This window comes from Bufo gargarizans, chromosome 3 (genome assembly GCF_014858855.1).
Source record: "Bufo gargarizans isolate SCDJY-AF-19 chromosome 3, ASM1485885v1, whole genome shotgun sequence".
Lineage (NCBI taxonomy): Eukaryota > Metazoa > Chordata > Amphibia > Anura > Bufonidae > Bufo > Bufo gargarizans.
Window position 1 is genome coordinate 291,457,195 of NC_058082.1, and position 16,189 is coordinate 291,473,383.

At 43.7% G+C, this 16,189-nt stretch overlaps 1 protein-coding gene across 3 annotated transcripts in view; it reads left to right on the top strand.

The window, feature by feature from the left end:
- LOC122932204 (bone morphogenetic protein 8A-like) overlaps nucleotides 1-16,189 on the top strand; it is a 76,917-nt gene that overhangs the window by 4,202 nt on the left and 56,526 nt on the right. The window lies entirely within an intron of this gene.

The following is a 16,189-nucleotide window of genomic DNA, read 5'->3' on the forward strand; positions in this document are numbered from 1 at the left end:
TGATATGAAGGTGACCACAGATGATGCTAGAATTTAGAAACCTAGAAGAATGACATCATAAAAAGACCACGTCCATCTGGTCTGTGTTGATCCCAGGCAGGTTTATAGTCAACCCAACCAGATCTGCTGGAAGATCATTCCAAGCATCTACTACTTTTTCAGTAAAATAATATTTTATTTTCCATTCCTGCTTGATTGTCTGCAGATATGTTCATCGTGACTTGTCCCATCAAGGTCATTAGTGCACAACTACAGTCTACATACATTATAAAACACATCTCACATTTCAAAGGATTTGTATTACTTTATTTGGGGATTTTTTTTATTTATTTTTTGATACATTTTTTGCTGTTCCACTTGAGTGTAGTGTTTAAAGCTGCACATATTAAAAGAGATCTGCCTCTGTGACACACTGCCTGCCAGCTAAGGCTACTTTCACACTAGCGTTTTTGATGGGATCCGGCAGGGTTCAGCAAAAACGCTTCCGTTACTGATAATACTACAATCTGCATCCGTTATGAACGGATCCGGTTGTATTATCTTTAACATAGCCAAAACGGATCCGTCATTAACTTAATTGAAAGTCAGTGGGTGACGGATCCGTTTTCTATTGTGGCAGATTGTGCCAGAGAAAACGGATCCATCTGCATTGGGGTCATGACGGATCCGTTCTGCTCTGCATCCCCGGGACGAAAAATACAACATGCTGCGGTTTTCTCTCCGCTTTGAGAACAGAATGCATTTTGGAGCATTCGGTTCTGTTCAGTTATTTTCCGGTATTGAGCCCCTATGATGGAACTCTATACCGGAAAAGTTTAACGCTAGTGTGAAAGTACCCTAACATCTCATGGTGACTGTACATCATTGGTGTGAGTATATTCATGTTCCGCAATGTACATTTTCATGACCATGATCTATCGTCAGAAAGCCTCAGATGTTTACCATTAACCCCTTGTATGTTGCATTCAAAGCTGTCATATGACTGCATCATCCTATGGTTGTGATTACATATTTTTGCCATATGCTTTATAATGCTATCACTGATTGATAATAGTAAGGCCTCTTTCACACTACAGTATGTTGCATTCAGTGTTTTGCGTTCCGTTTTTCACGGATCCGTTGTTCCGTTTTTTGCTTCCGTTGTGGTTCCGTTTCCGTTCCGTTGTTCCGTTCCGTTTTTCCGTATGGCAAATACAGTATACAGTAATTTCATATTAAAAATTGGGCTGGGCATAACATTTTCAATTGATGGTTCCGCAAAAAACGGAACGGATACGGAAGACATACGGATGCATTTCCGTATGTGTTCCGTTTTTTTTGCGGCCCCATTGACTTGAATGGAGCCACGGACTGTGATTCTCGGCCAAATATAGGACATGTTCTATCTTTTCAACGGAACGGAAAAACGGAAATACGGAAACGGAATGCATACGGAACACATTCCGTTTTTTTGCGGAACCATTGAAATGAATGGTTCCGTATACGGACCGTATACGGAACGCAAAAAACGGACCGTATACGGAACGCAAAATACTGTAGTGTGAAAGAGGCCTAAGAGTTTGGCATTCCAGCAATAAATGGTAAGTAATTTAGGTGAGAAGATGATGTTACTCATCAATTATTGACTGATGAACTTGAGGTTCATATCTTTTTCTGGCCAACTTTCTGTGATGCCTTCAGAGTCTACTTCTCCTTAGCCCACATTCACGTGATCGTAAGTGTTTTGCAGTCTGCAAACCGCGGATCCGCAAAACCTGGTTACCGGCCATGTGCACACTGCATCACCGGGCAGACCTATTGACTTTAATGGGTCTATGCACTGCATGTTGTGGCAATGTATAGGACATCTCCTCTCTTATGCAGAGCGGCTGCACAGGTGCAGAAGCACACAGGAAGAAATTGTTCTACTTTTAGAGTCAATTCACACATCCATATGTGTTTTGCGGATCCGCAAAACACTGGCATTGTGCGTTCCTCATTTTGCAGACCGCACATCGCCAGCACTCTCATAGAAAATGCCTTTTCTTGTCCACAATTGCGGAGAAGAATAGGCATGTTCTATTTTTTGGCGGAAAGGAAGTGCGGATCCGGAAGTGTGGATGCGGACAGCACATTCCGGCCCCATTGAAAATTAATGGGTCATCACCTGTTCCGCAAAATTGCGGAACGGATGCGGACCCATTTTGCTGACGTGTGAATTGACCCTTACACAGGTAAAAGGGTTCTCTGGGCTACAGATATTAATAACTCAACCCTCCTTATAAGTGATTGATTAATATCAGATCTATTGGAATCTTACACTAGGCACCCCATCGATCAGCTGTTTCGGGGTGCCATGGAGCTGCAAACTATACTGTGTACAGAGCTGGAGGCAGACCGCTCTGTAAACTGTGCAGTGGCTGTGCTTCCATACTGCCAGTCAGCTCTCATTCAAATGAATGGGAGATGAGCTTCAGTATACCAGAAACTACACAGTGTACGGAGCCTTCTGCTTCCGCTCTGCACACTGTTAGTTTGCGGCACCACTGAGCTGGATATTGATGACCTATCTCTATCTTGGAGAAAACCTTTTAAGGCCTCTTTCACACCCGCACTGAATCCTGACCGATTTATTTATATTGGGCTGTGCACATGAGCTGTGATTTTCGCGCATCACTTGTGCGTTGCGTGAAAATTGCAGCATGCTCTATATTGTGCGTTTTTCATGCGACGCAGGCCCCATAGAAGTGAATGGGGCTGCGTGAAAATCGCAAGCATGGTTGCTAGGTGATGATTGAGATGGGGACCCGATCATTATTATTTTCCTTATAACATGGTTATAAATGAAAATAATAGCATTCTAAATACAGAATGCTAAGTAAATTAGGGATGGAGGGGTTAAAAAATAATAATAATAATAATTAAACTCACCTCATCCACTTATTGGCGCTGCCCAGCTCGTCCTCTGTCTTCTTCTTTGATGACCTGGGAGGAAAAGGACCTTTGGTGATGTCACTGCTCTGATCACATGGTCCATCACATGATCCATGGTGATGGGATCATGTGATGGACCATGTGATGAGCGCAGTGACGTCACCAAAGGTCCTTTTCCTCCCAGGTCATCAAAGAAGAAGACAGAAGACGAGTCGGGCAATGCCAACAAGTGGATGAGGTGAGTTTAATTATTATTATTTTTTTTTTTAACCCCTCCATCCCTAATTTACTTAGCATTCTGTATTAGGAATGCTATTATTTTCCCTTTATAACCATGTTATAAGGGGAAATATAAAAATTTACACAACACCGATCCCAAACCCGAACTTCTGTGAAGAGGTTCGGGTCTGGGTACAAAACATGCCGATTTTTCTCATGCGCGTGCAAAAAGCATTAAAACGCTTTGCACTCTCGCAGAAAAATTGCACAATTTTCCGCAACGCACCCTATCCGGCCCTCACACTCGACGCCCGTGTGAAAGAGGCCTGTCACACAGGCTTTTTTAAACAATGACAGTATATGGGTATATTCACACATCCATTTTGGTAATGAAACCATGTATACTGGCCATCAAAAAATAGGACATGTCCATTTTTACAGCCTGACAGCACCCATACAAGGGGACCGTTTTTAATGTCTGTTTATTCAGATATTAAAAAAACAGCCTTGAGTAACTGGCAGTTTAACTGTTTTTAACATCTGTTTTTATTCACTGTTGTGTGAATGCAGCCTAATTCTTAAAGGCACTGCGTGGATAAACTTAAAGTAGCACTTCCACAAAGAAATGTTATTCTCTGACCTGCTAGAAAGGTACATGATGTCATCAGTAGTGAATGTAATCTTCTCATCAGTGACTGTATTTGTGAGTTATTTCCTCCCTTCTGATCCTCAGCTGTGTCATGTGACCAACTCTCTAATCTCCACCTGACACAGGACAGGAAGTCAGTTACTTCTCTAATCATTCCTAAGAGACTGACATTGAGGCTCCCATAGGAATACATGGAGAAACAGACTTTCTGTCCACACATAAGATGCAAAGTTATTTGGAAAGTCTGATTGCTGGTCACATGACACAGATGAGAAGCAGAAGGGAGGGGATAACTCACAAATACAGACACTGTTAAGAAGATTACCTTCACTACAGATTACTGTCACCAACTTACCTGTCCGAGCTCTAGCGCTGTGGTCTGTGGCTTGGGCACTGCAGCATTGTGTCAGACGCACTGCCAGGCTGTACCCCCTGTGATGCGCTGCCTAGGGCATTCCCCTTGGTGATGCAACACCTAGGCCATGCCCCCTCATGGTGTCCCGCTTAAGCCGTACCCCCAATGATGCGTCACTTAGGCTACACCCGCTCATGTTGTCCCGCTTAAGATACACCCTCTGGTGATGCGAGAGCACATGCTGGCTGGGGGAGATTAGTGAGTTATTTGTATCACCCGTGTATGTTTCTTGATCCAGGCTGAGTGCTCAGCCTGCCTATCTCAGGACTGCTTGTATTCTGGTCCAATGGGGTGCTGAGTCCCTGGACCTATTATGGTCTGATCCAGGGACTCCGTACTCTATTTAAGCCACCTGCTGGCAATACACCCTTGCCAGTTATAGGTTTTCCTTTGCTGTGCTCCTGTTGCTATTGTGCATGTCTTGAATGGTTGCTATTGGATCTAGCTTCCGCTTGCCTCTGACCTCCCTCTGCCTAGTGATTTTGTACCGTTTCCTGTCCAGTTCTGACCCTTAACTTGGCTATTTTTAACTACTCTCCATTCTGTGATTTGGAACTAAATTGACCTCCTGGCTTTGATCTATTTCTGTCTGACCCTTCTCTGTGTGTTTGTTTTGGGTTCCAGCTGTGTGAACAGGTTCCTGCAGTTTTTACCACAGGTGTTTGGTTTGTCTCCTGACACTTAACAGCACAGGGACAGTCGACCAGTTGCGGACTTGCTGCTTAGGGCTTGCTCTGCAAGTAGGCAGGGTCAGTGGGCTGGGTTCAAGTTACGGCTCACCATGTGAGTGCATTAACCTGCCTACAGTGATGACAATTGCATCATGTACCTTTCTAACAGGTCAGAGAATAAAAAATTTTTGCGGGAGTCCTTCGTTAAGATTTAGATTTAAACCTTCTGCTCATTAGCATTGGCAGTTTAGGAGACAAGCAAAGGCAAGATCTGCAAAGGATGTGGTAAATGGAGTCTGGAAGTAAGATAGTGGGGGTAGGAGAGTGCTAGCAGTACATAAACAAATCTCAGATGTTGATCTTTGCCCAGAAACTCAGACAAACTGCACAAGATTTATCACAGTGGCTGATGCTGGGTTAATTGAAGTATCTTTAGACTGTCTAGTCCACCTTTACACCACCTATTTTTTTTTTTTTGGTTCAGTGGTTCAGCTTACTTAAAAAAAATTGCAAACATTTTGCCACTTTTTTGTTTTATGTCAAAAATCACCGTGCACCCTTTCATGTGAACCCACACTAATTTTTCACTTAGCCCCATTTAGCCTGGCAGGTCATCAAAAGAATAGGAAATTGTCAAAAATGACTTTTAAAAGTGGGGTACAATGCATGTATGCCAGTTTTTTTTAATATATTTTTTATTTTTTTGTGCAAACTGCACCAGAATCCTGTGGCATTTTGATTATTAAACCTCCCCCGATGTGTTTAAATATCTGATGAATTGCAAGATATACTGCAGATGTATTAGCATTGCTGTATTTCATATAAAAGCATCTTACGCGGTTTCTGTAATTTAGTAATAATTTTTATAACTGGCATTATTATGTAAAGTTTCTAGGAAAATATACATAAAGCATCATCAAATACTAATTGTAAAACAGCGATCAAACAGCTCTTTTGAACAAAATAGCAGTAGTTACTAGTCACAGGAAAAGCGGCCCAGGCTTTAGACATTTGTCTGTAATCCTACCAATTTCAGTGGGATCTAAAGATAATGTAATTATTTTTTTTGTGCCAGACAAAAAAAAAGATCCAGTAGGTTGGATTTTAAAGGGAATCTGTCACCTTGATTCTAGTGAGTCCAGATCACTATTTGTTATTTTCCTACTGCCCCCCTGTTTCCCCACTGTCAGCATTTAAAGCTGCTCTGGACTGCCACGCTAACATAACGGAAAGGACTCCTGGACGCATGCACAGCAGTGCCAACAATATATTTCAGTGGAGCGTTAAACCCTGACAATGGGAAAAGGGGTGCAGTAGGCCGGGGCATTGCTAGGTCAAAACATTCGGGGCCTGGGCCCCTGATGTTTTGTTCCCGGCCCTGAATGTCCTGCCAGCTAGATACAACTGTATTGCCGTCCTCAGGACGGCAATACAATTGAATCTAATGCAGTGGAAGATCTAAAGGACCTGTGGTGACATCAAAGGTTATGTGACCAGTAAAACAGGCAGTAGTTGAGAAGGACCTGCCAGGATGTCACCATCATGTGACCAGTGCAGGGGAGGACGGCATTGAAGTGGAGAAGTCTTGGGGGAAGAAGCTGTGGTAATGTCTGCTACAGGAAGAGAGGTTAGTGAAGGGAGAGGCAGAGCGATGCTGGGAGTTGTGGTTATTTAACTGGGACTGTATGTTAGGGCTGAAGGGAGGGATGTTATTTACCTGGGATTGTATGTTGATGGTGGCTGTAGGAGGAAGTGATATTTACATAGGACTGTATATTAATGGCGGCTGTGGGAGGGAGGGATGTTATTTACATGGGACTGTATGACCGGGGCTGGGGGAGGGAGTGACATTATTTACATGGCACTGAATGTTCAGGGGGCGATGTTATTTACGTGCGACTGTATGGGCTGTTTCACACGAGCGAGTCGTGATAATGCCGTGCGCTCCTGCAAGTCCAGAGCGGAGGATCACACTCACACACGGAGCGTGATTCTCGTAATGGACTCGCTCGTGTGAAACAGCCCTATGTTGAAGGTGGCTGGTGGGGGGGGAATGATGTTATTTGCATGGGAATGAATGTTTAGGGGGTGATGTTTACATGGGATTGCATGTTGGAGGCGGCTGGGGAGGGGGTGATATTATTTACTTGGGACTGTATGTTGAAGGCAGCTGGAGAGGAGGTGATGTTATTTACATGGGGCTGTATTTTGGAGGGGGCTGTAGATAGAGAGGGATGTTATGTACATGGGACTGTAAATTGGAGGGGGCTGGGGAGATGGGGAGATGTTATTTACATGGGACTCTATGGCAGAAGGAGGGAAATAGTGTTATTTACATGGGACTGTATGTTGGAGGGGCTGAAGGGAGGGTAGTGATGTTCTTTACATGGAACTGTATTTTCGGAGAGGGCAGGAGAGATGGTGTGATGTTATTTACATGGGACTTTATGGTGGAGGGAGGAATATAACTACAGGAGGTACTGCAAATCCAGGGGACATTATAGGTGTTCTTATTACTACTGGGGGCTCTATGGGAGGGACTTATAGATCCTCCTTATTTTTACTAAGAGCACTATGGGGGCCTTATTACTACTGAGAGGTCTGTAGCGAGCTTTATTACCACTAGGGAACAATAGGGGGCTTATTTCTACTGGGGACTTTGTGAGGGGATTATTAATACTGGAGAGCTCTTCTACTAATAGGGGCACTCTTGGGGAGCATTATCACTGAGTACACTGTAGGGGCAGTATTACTAATGGGGGCATTCTGGAAAGGAATTACTATTGGTGGGACTTGGAGGAGCACTATTACTATGGGGGCACTCATGTTTCTTCAGGATAGTATTTGGGGGTATTGGGGAGCACAGTGAACAGCAGGATAACACTGTGGGTGCTCGAGGTTGGGGGATGATGATAGAAAAGTGAGGAAGCTAAGATGTCTGTGTGTCACACTCTGCAGAGACAAGGTACGGCTGAAAGAAGTTGTCCGGACCAAATGGAGACGATGATGACATAGATAATCTACATCGGAGGAGATGTCACCTTGGAGGCTCTAGATGTGACAGGTATGGGCTGCTGTATAGCAAAATACAGCGTGTGTGTGTGTGTGGGAGGGGGGCGACTTAGAAAACTGGGTCATATTCATTGGGGCTTGGGCCCTGGATCTTTTGAGACCCTAGTAAGGCCCCTGGCAGTAGAAAAATAAAAATTGTGATCTGGACTCTTTATCTGCAGTAATGTAATACTGGAGATAATGGTCCAAGATCATAATGACAGATTCCCTTTAAGCAGTGCGATCCTTTTCTTTCCTTCTAAGATACGGGACAACAGTGCAGTGGTGTGCTCATAATAAAAGCAGATTACACAACAATCTCAGTAATGCTAGGGGTCCTGTACTGAACTACTTTACGGAAAGTCCTAGTCCTTGCCTGCTGTCGGCACTAGGTGAAGCTCACAGCATAATGATTCATTCAGTACAATACTAGCGGTATAGATCCATATGGAGTTATCACTCTCTAGTGGTGGTGTAACGTTACATTACCCTACTTCGTGAGATTTCCCTACCTCCTAACTTCTGGTCGCACCGGAAATTACGTGGGGAGGAGTGCCGGAGTTGTGCCGATCTGCGCATGCGCAAAACAACAGTTTAGGGAGAATCTCAGCGGAGATCAGCTGCACACCGGGACACTGCGCATGTGCCGGAGAGCCTCAGTAGGGAAATATTAAGGCCCAGTGCGCAAGCGCGGCTAACTCCAGAACATTCATCCGATCTCCGCGCCTGCGCAGTGTGGAGTAGGGAGATCTGATGGCCATTTTTTCAGTTAAAAATATATATAACAGAAAAAATGGCCATCAGATCTCCCTACTCCACACTGCGCAGGCGCGGAGATCGGATGAATGTCCTGGAGTTAGCCACGCTTGCGCACTGGGCCAAAATATTTCCCTACTGAGGCTCTCCGGCGCATGCGCAGTGTCCCGGTGTGCAGCTGAACGCCGCTGAGATTTTCCCTAAACTGTCGTTTTGCGCATGCGCAGATCGGCACAACTCCGGCACTCCTCCCCACGTAATTTCCGGTGCGACCGGAAGTTAGGAGGTAGGGAGATCTCACGAAGCAGGGCAATGTATTGTTACACCGGCACATGCAGCCATATTTTATCATGTGACTATGTGTGTAAGGAATCAGATGATTCTGTCAGGAAAATTAATTAGCACACATATTTGGTCCTACAAACAGAATGGTTTCACACAGAAGCACAATCCCTCTATGCAGGTATTAACCCTTTTCACTTTTCTAGACCATCAGAGAAGCAGGCATTAACTTCTCCATTTGCCTAGACCTCCAGAGATGCCCTAGAGCTACAGGGATGGAGGCTTTAGCCTATTTGCTACCCTACCCCATGGATACAAAGATGATTCCCTTCACGAAACCCCAGAAATGTTACCATAAACCACTTTACTTTCCTAGAACACCAGTGATTTTGACATTAATTACTTTAGCGTGCTAGACCACTAGGAAAGTAGACATTCTTCCCCTTCACTATGCTAGACAAGTAGCTCTTTAACTACCCTAAATCACAAGGGATGCTCATATATATTTCCCATAGAGTGTGTGTGTGTGTGTGTGTGTGTGTGTGTGTGTATATAATATATATATTCAGTACAGACCAAAAGTTTGGACACACCTTCTCATTCAAATAGTTTTCTTTATTTTTATGACTATGAAAATTGTAGCTTCACACTGAAGGCATCAAAACTATGAATGAACACATGTGGAATTATATACATAACAAAAAAGTGTGAAACAACTGAAAATATGTCATATTCTAGGTTCTTCAAAGTAGCCACCTTTTGCTTTAATTACTGCTTTGCACACTCTTGGCATTCTCTTGATGAGCTTCAATAGGTAGTCACCTGAAATGGTTTTCACTTCATAGGTGTGCCCTGTCAGGTTTAATAAGTGGGATTTCTTGCCTTATAAATGGGGTTGGGACCATCAGTTGCGTTGTGGAGAAGTCAGGTGGATACACAGCTGAAAGTCCTACTGAATAGACTGTTAGAATTTGTATTATGGCAAGAAAAAAGCAGCTAAGTAAAGAAAAACGAGTGGCCATCATTACTTTAAGAAATTAAGGTCAGTCAGTCCGAAAAATTGGGAAAACTTTAAAAGTGTCCCCAAGTGCAGTCACAAAAACCGTCAAGCGCTACAAAGAAACTGTCTCGCATGCGGACCGCCCCAGGAAAGGAAGACCAAGAGTCACCTCTGCTGCAGAGGATAAGTTCATCCGAGTCACCAGCCTCAGAAATTGCAGGTTAACAGCAGCTCAGATTAGAGACAAGGTCAATGCCACACAGAGTTCTAGCAGCAGACACATCTCTAGAACAACTGTTAAGAGGAGACTGTGTGAATTAGGCCTTCATGGTAGAATATCTGCTAGGAAACCACTGCTAAGGACAGGCAACAAGCAGAAGAGACTTGTTTGGGCTAAAGAACACAAGGAATGGACATTAGACCAGTGGAAATCTGTGCTTTGGTCTGATGAGTCCAAATTTGAGATCTTTGGTTCTAACCACCGTGTCTTTGTGTGACGCATAAAAGGTGAACGGATGGACTCTACATGCCTGGTTCCCACCGTAAAGCATGGAGGAGGAGGAGGTGTGATGGTGTGGGGGTGCTTTGCTGGTGACACTGTTGAGGATTTATTAAAAATTGAAGGCATACTGAACCAGCATGCCTACCACAGCATCTTGCAGCGGCATGCTATTCCATCCGGTTTGCGTTTAGTTGGACCATCATTTATTAACAGGACAATGACCCCAAACACACCTCCAGGCTGTGTAAGGGCTATTTGACCATAAAGGAGAGTGATGGGGTGCTGCGCCAGATGACCTGGCCTCCACAGTCACCGGACCTGAACCCAATCGAGATGGTTTGGGGTGAGCTGGACCGCAGAGTGAAGGCAAAAGGGCCAACAAGTGCTAAGCATCTCTGGGAACTCCTTCAAGACTGTTGGAAGACCATTTCAGATGACTACCTCTTGAAGCTCATCAAGAGAATGCCAAAAGTGTGCAAAGCAGTAATCAAAGCAAAAGGTGGCTACTTTGAAGAACCTAGAATATGACATATTTTCAGTTGTTTCACACTTTTTTGTTATGTATATAATTCCACATGTGTTAATTCATAGTTTTGATGCCTTCAGTGTGAATCTACAATTTTCATAGTCATGAAAATATAATGCTCTCCCCCTTAGTGCCAGTGCATAATGCTTGTTTGTTCCCCTTCTTAGTGCCAGTACATAATGCTCCTTTGTGCCCCCCTAAGTGCCAGTATATACTGCTCCCTCCCCCATTAGTGCCAGTATATAATGCCCCCCATTAGTGCCAGTACATCATAATGCTCCTCCCCTTAGTGGCAGTATATAATGCCGCCCATTAGTGCCAGTACATCATAATGCTCCTCCCCTTAGTGGCGGTATAATATGCTCTGTGCCCCCCTCTTAGTGCCAGTATGTAATGCTCTCCGTACCCCCCTTAGCACCAGAGGGCGCCTACTCCTCAACCCGGCCCTGGGCAGCAGTTCTTCAGTTTAGCGAGTATTGATTTTTTTTATTTTTTTTATTAATGCTATTTTGAACAACAGTGGTGCATTTTTACTTTGAATAGACGGTATATACATCAGTATTGATTAAATTTTTTTGGTCATTCTGTACTACAGTGGTGCACTTTTACTCTGAATAGACAGTACATACGTCTGGTTTTGTAATGTATTACCCTATGGTTGGTGCACCACACTTTATGCATACGATATTGCTATGGGCTAGGAACTTGTGGGCTGTCATATAACTATATGTCCCTCATGTGTTTTTCATCTATTTTATGTGGATTCCTCAGGGGTTTTTTTTTTTTTTTTATACATGTTGATTTACATCTTAAAAAATGACATCTTGTATAGGTTTTTGCATATGGTTTTGTGTGCCTTATTATTGGGTCTGGCTTTGGATAGTGATCGGTTATTATTATTTTTTTTTTTTATATAGGACCACCAGTAGAGCTGGCATTAAAGGGACTGTCCCATCTGGGACATTTATATGCCATAAATGTCCCAGTTGGGAATATTCCTTTAAGGCCCCTTGCAGACAAGCGTTCCTCCTGCAGCTAGTCCGCATCGCAGCACCCGGCCTGAACTCCCATCGCTGCCGCTGGTCACATAGCATTATATTGATTTATGATGCTATGTAACCCTTAGGCCCCTTTCACACAGGCGTTGCGGGATAATGTGCGGGTGCGTTGCAGGAACACCCGCGATTTTTCAGCGCGAGTGCAAAACATTGTAATACGTTTTGCACTCGCGTGAGAAAAATCATGCGTGTTTGGTACCCAAACCTGAACTTCTGCACAGAAGTTCAGGCTTGGGATCGGTATTCTGTAGATTGTATTATTTTCCCTTTATAACATGGTTATAAGGGAAAATAATAGCATTCTGAATACTGGAGGGGTTAAAAAAAAATATAAAAATTTTTAACTCACCTTAGTCCACTTGCTCGCGTAGCCCGGCATCTCCTTCTGTCTTCATCTTAGCTTTTTGTAGCAACAAGGACCTTTGGTGACGTCACAGTCATCACATGATCCATCACCATGGTAAAAGATCATGTGATGACTGTGATGTCACCAAAGGTCCTTGTTGCTACAAAAAGCTAAGATTAAGACAGAAGGCGATGCCGGGCTACGCGAGCAAGTAGACTAAGGTGAGTTCAATTTTTTTTTATTTTTTTTTTACCCCTCCAGCACTATTGTACTATGCATTCTGTATTCAGAATGCTATTATTTTCCCTTATAACCATGTTATAAGGGAAAATAATAATGATCGGGTCTCCACCCGTCTCCTAGCAACCGTGCGTGAAAATCGCCCCGCATCCGCACTTGCTTGCGGATGCTTGCGATTTTCATGCAAACCCATTCACTTCTATGGGGCCTGCGTTGCGTGGATTATCGCACTGCAACGCACAAAGAGGAGCATGCTGCGATTTTTCACGCAACGCATAAGTGATGTGTGAAAATCACCGCTCATGTGAACAGCCCCATAGAAATGAATGGGTCGGTATTCAGTGCGGGTGCAATGCGTTCAACTCTCGCATCGCATCCGCGCGGAATACTGCCAGTGCTATCCAATACATTCCAGAACTGTAAGGGTTACATGGCATCATAAATCAATATAATGCCATGTGAATCCCGTCAGTGCTGGGAGGTCCGGCCTGGAGCTACGATGCGGACTCGCTGCGGGAGGAACGCTTGCCTGCAAGGGGCCTAATTCCTTAAACTAGAAATGTTTGTAATAGCATGTTTTATTGTTCTGTCAGATGTTCCAGAAATTCTATGGGCTGCCCTGATTTATCTGCAATATTTATCAGGCGTTTTATAGTGTCTACCGTACATTATAGATACTATTGTAACCCAGTGCTCACAAGTATAATTGTAGATACTCTTTCAGCCATAAATAGAAAATGACCAAAGGCCAATGTATTATATTTACCTGAGTTTCTTATACAAATAGAAACACAACCAGCATATTTTGGCATTTTCAGTCTATAATTTTCTTGTGGTGACTCTGGTTACTCTAAGAACAGGTTACCACAATCCACCCACCCACATTCTTCCTGAGCAAGTGTTTAAAAACTGGAAAAATACTGAAAGAAAATCTCCAAAATGGTTTTCACTCAATTATGTATTTGATCATGGAGGATATGCACAACAAAATGTTGGTTTATGAATTAACAGCTCAGGGCAGGGACTCTAGTAAGTACATTTCAATGGGTTTCAAGCATTTTAGATTGCTGTTTACAAAGCACAGAGTTAATGCATGTGCAAATTTGAATTGTAGAATTGCTATCATGTTGTAGAATGTGGGATTATACACTAAAACTCACAGATATACACGCACTTACACACCTTGGCATGCTTCCAGTGAGGTTATAATGGTTGTCTGAGGAATGTTCTGCCACGCTAAATGCACTTGGGCAAGCAGAACATCAAGATCCACTACTGGCAGTTCTCTTTGCACTTGTCAACCAATGATGTCCCAGATGTGCTCAATGGGAGACATGTCCAGATACTCTGCAGGCTCCTCACAGTAGCACAAGCAACAAGAGACCTGGCATTTTCCTTTAGAAAAATGGCTCCTGGGACACTTTGATAAAAAGGCCCATACCACTGGTTTCACAGCAAAATCAATGTAATGCTGAGATGTTAGTGTACCTAAAGTGAGGACTAGAGGGGTCTGGCTACCATACCTTATGCCACCTCACACCATAATCCTGTTATGTTACCTTGTGGAGGCCACTTCATGGCGTTGCCCATATGGTCTCCAGACCAAATTCTGGCTATCATTGCATCCAAGACAAAAGCATGACTCATCGCTGAGAAGGATAGACGTCCATTCCAGCCTCCATTGTCATCTTGCTTAGCACCATGATGGCCTTTGAGAGCGGTGGCATGAGGTCAATGGAACACCTACAGCAGGACATCTGCCTCGTAGCCCAATGTTCTGAAAATGCCTTCTGATGGTGTGTGTGGACACTGTTTGCCACCTTAGGCTTGGAATGTGATGTCCAATTTCACTTGCAGTGGAGAATGGATCACTATTTGTTGCTTTTCTAATCGGACTTTTACCTATTTCTGGAATTCCAGTTTGTTGTTGTTCTCCCAACCAGCGAGACACACAATGTTGAGCAGCGCTGGCATCTCAGCCTAGATGCATAGTGATGTGCTGTAGTGTTAAATCAAGATTTCTCAGTTCAAGGATTCTGTCCCTCTCAGTTCGCAACAAGTGGTGATAACTGGCACATCGGCAAACAGGAGGCATCGCACAATCATCTCACACGACTTGATCAGATTTTTTAGGTTTCATGTAGCTAAAATACTCTGCTTTCAATTTGGCTTAGCCCAGGGACGTAGCTAAAGGCTCATGGGCCCTGGTGCAGGATTTCAGCTTGGACCCCCCTTCCCTCTTTGTGACCAGGCAGGCAAACATTGAAAAATTGAAATGGCACCCCCAACCCCCCTCCATGCCAAATTCTTGACCTAACCCCTTTTCCCCAACCCCCCTCATGCCAAATGCTTGACCTAACCCCTTTCCTGCAGCCAGAGGTGTAACTTGACTAGCATGTACTTTCAATAATACCAGTGTCTTCTTATGTGGCACAAGGGTCTTTGGGCCCCCTCAGGCTCCTGGGCCCGGTAGCGACTGCTACCTCTGCACCCCCTATAGCTACGCCCCTGGCTTAGCCACATGCCACAAATAGGAGCTTGGTGTTTGACATTTGATCACCTTCAGATATTAGCAACACATGCTACTTCCTTGAATTGCATAATGTTATGGATTGACCTTCTTGGTATTGCAATTTCAGTTTTGAATAATATAAATGACATATGGTGATCATTTCCATAATTTAAATGAATTTGACATGCCAAAAATCTAGTAAGTCCAAATTATAGTGATGAGACATGTAAAGTGGGATCTTGAATCATCGTCTTGTAAATGATTGGCCTTTTTAAATGCCTGAAATCATTTACTCAGAGACCATTTTAAATACACCTTAAGCCTTAGGCCTCATGCACACGACCGTTCTGTTTTTTGCGGTCCGCAAATTGCGGATCTGCAAAACATGGAAGCCGCCCGTGTGCCTTCCGCAATTTGCGGAATGGAACAGGCGGCCCATTGTAGCAATGCCTATTCTTGTCCGCAAAACGGACAACAATAGGACATGTTATATTTTTGTGCATGAGGCCTTATTCACACATCAGTGTTTTGGTCAGTGATTTCCATCAGTTATTAATTAAGGATTGGAGCCTCCACACCCATGAGGTATAAGGGAAAGATCTGCACCTGGTTTGGGCTCAAAATCACTGATCGAACACTGACTGAATAAGGCATTACTAGTACTATTCCATCTTTATGATATGGATTCAAGTACACTGTGCTGTGACTATACAAGAATGAACATGATCAGCATCGCTGCTGTTGTAGGCTGTGGGAATTACATGATGCTCAAATGTTATTCATAAATGATAAGAAAACATTTCACACACCATTACACCACCACCAGGCAGAGCCATTGACATAAAGTAGGATGAATCAAAGGATTAATTTGGATTGCAGCAAATTGCATCCCAACTATCTGCTGTCTAGAGAAACAAGGATCATGCATGTTGTTTTTTAACACTGCAATCATATATACCTGTCAAAGAAGGCGAAAAGCGTAACCAGACATGCTCATCTGAGCATCTTTCCATTTTAGGGAGGCGGTGCAGATAGCTATTTGCTTCTGC